Source organism: Kryptolebias marmoratus, linkage group LG13 (assembly GCF_001649575.2).
Source record: "Kryptolebias marmoratus isolate JLee-2015 linkage group LG13, ASM164957v2, whole genome shotgun sequence".
Taxonomy (NCBI): Eukaryota; Metazoa; Chordata; class Actinopteri; order Cyprinodontiformes; family Rivulidae; genus Kryptolebias; species Kryptolebias marmoratus.
Genome location: NC_051442.1, coordinates 5,167,066 through 5,169,602, shown reverse-complemented (window position 1 = coordinate 5,169,602; position 2,537 = coordinate 5,167,066). Strand labels below are relative to the sequence as shown.

The 2,537-nt window shown below is 43.2% G+C and overlaps 1 long non-coding RNA gene across 1 annotated transcript; it reads right to left on the bottom strand.

Moving 5' to 3' along the window:
* Positions 1-426: 426 nt before the first annotated feature.
* Positions 427-1,031, bottom strand: LOC112450633. The gene is made up of 2 exons (XR_003039307.2): positions 576-1,031; positions 427-499 (listed from the first exon to the last, which is right to left on the bottom strand). It is a non-coding gene; the product is annotated as an uncharacterized LOC112450633 (long non-coding RNA).
* Positions 1,032-2,537: the final 1,506 nt, after the last annotated feature.

Genomic DNA, 2,537 nt, shown 5'->3' with positions numbered 1-2,537 from the left:
CGTTTCTGAAAATCTCCTCGTGAACGCGGCACCGTTTCTGGAAACATCTTCATTCACATGGAAACAACGAAGAACGACCCGAAAACACTGGATTCACTGCGACCCGCCTGTATGTGGCCCTGTGACGTTGTTTCTAACACCGACCTGTGTACGAACAGAGGATCAGGGGTGTTTGGTGATGCAGTGTGTGTGTTTGTTTTCCTCTTTCACACACACATTAACAGAAGAATATAAAGAGGAAGAGGAGGAGGACAGATAATTACATACATGACGAAAGATGAATCTCCTTCTGCTTTGTTTTTCTTCACATTCTTCCCGATTTTTCCATGTGCTCCAAAGCCATCTTGAAGAGGCCTTCAGTCATCTCGTAACTCTTTATGACAAGAGTCGGTTAGCGGACCCGAAATTTCAGCCCAAACACAGGAGTCGACAGTTAACTTGTCTTTATTGAACAGCGAGGAGAATGCTAAGCGTAGCAGGAGGGCCTCTGATCGCCGCACTGAGAAGAGACAAGATAGTTTTGTTATCCTCACGTAAACCAGGAAGTAACCACAGACTGAGAAGGTTACACTGACCTGGATGATGGTGTGAGGAGAACCGAGACACGATCCTCGCAGGGTAGCGGCAGAACAAAGTCCAGGAACGGATGTAAGAACCAGCGTCTCCGAAAGGTAGGCCGCGGGAGCAGAACGCAACTCTTGGTCAGACGGGCGGGGGTCGAAGCCGGGAGATCCAGAATCAGGCAACGGTACCAGTGGGGCAGGCGAGAAATCCAAATCCAGGTCACAGGCAGGGGTCGATGTCCAGAAATCCGAAAACCAGCAAGTATCCGACAGGGGCAAGGCGAAGGGAAAAATCCAAAAGGCAAGAGCAGGGTCGAGGCACAAGAAGTCAGTCCGTGAACGCTGGAGAATTACTTGCTGTTGGGCTTTCATAATCTGGCACTGGAGGAGAGCAGAGAAGGAGAATATATAGGGCCCAGCCCAGGTGTAGGGGAGGTAATTAGCTGAGGACACAGGTGACGAGAATGATAATTACTGGCAAGAGTCAAGACATGGCAAACACAGGCAAGGTTATCACACTTTAATCATCATAACAACTAATTAAAAACTATATTTATTTATTTTTTTATGTTTGACTGCTGCGTTCTCGTTTAATTTCCAGTTTTAATAAGCACTTCAGTCCGTTTAATTAACACCGTCACGCAGCGTATTGTGCCCATTGTCTCGCCGTATTTTACATTTAATTACAAGCTACAAATCAACAGAACTGCGAAGCCGAACATGTTTGGTTTATGAATAAACTCTGGTTAAAAACCGAGACATCCTCCTTACATCATACAGAACACATGGACAAAGATTGGAACCGAATGCTTTAAATCAGGGGTGTCAAACTCCATTCCTCGATGGGGGACGCTGTCCTGCATGTTTTAAACGTGTTCTTGCTTTAAAACACCTGCTCTAAATGGACGACTTGTTGCTGTGCTCCTGGAGAACCTGATGATTTGGTGAGGAGGTGATTAAACCGTTTGAATCAGGTGTGTTGGAGCAGAAAACCCTATAACTCCCAGAACAGCGGAGCCTCGAGGCCTGGAGTCTGACACCCCTGGTTTAAATTCATGTTTCAGGTCTTGAAAACAGGATTTTGAGAAGAATAGCAGACCTACTGGACAAAAAAAAAAATGTGTCTGTTAGCAAAATAACTCACAAATTTAATGAAACTTCCAGAAAGTAACAATTGGACATAGAGTCAAACCAGTTGAAGATGGCTGCCACACACATAAATGGCTATAGCTCAGTCCATTTTACAGATATTGTGCTGACATTTAGTGTGGTAGTAGCTGAGAGTGATCCCCAACTCAGAATACAAACAGATCACACAAGATCTTTGTTGAAAAAAAAGCAATGCAAGGAATGTTGGTTTTATTTGACGTTTTATTCGTATTTTCCTCCATTATTGCTGTATTACTCAGCATTTAGATCAAAGCATCCCTGAGCTGCCAAAGCCAATCATTATATTACATAAAAAGAGTAATAATTTAATCATTCGTGACGAGGATGTCCGACTTTTAGACCCAAACTTTGTGTTTTTCGGTTTCTTCGCGTAGCAACACTCATGTTTGTTTCGCTGTAAACTTCACCAATAAAACAGTGTCACGAAATATAAAAATCCTGCTCAATTCATCAGCCTTTGAACATGTTTTAAATTCAAATATATGGAGATAACCAACGCCTCTTTCATTTATTTGTGGTTTTTACACAAAAAAAACAACAAGTTCCAGGAAGAGGATTTTAAAATGTAGGAGAAAAAAAGACCGAATGAATGAATGAATGAATCTGCAGGGGGAGAAAAGGTTTTCCTTGCGCTAATCTCACAGGTTACTGGTGCACGGTTACAGGTTTTATTGTGCTTTAGGAGTTATCAGGATCATCTGTGTTTGGAGGCCTGCAGTCAGTTTTCTGGTCTGCAGAAGTCCATGTTGAACGTTTTAAATACAAACTGTGAGAACTCTTCATGCGCCGCGGAGCCGCATGAAA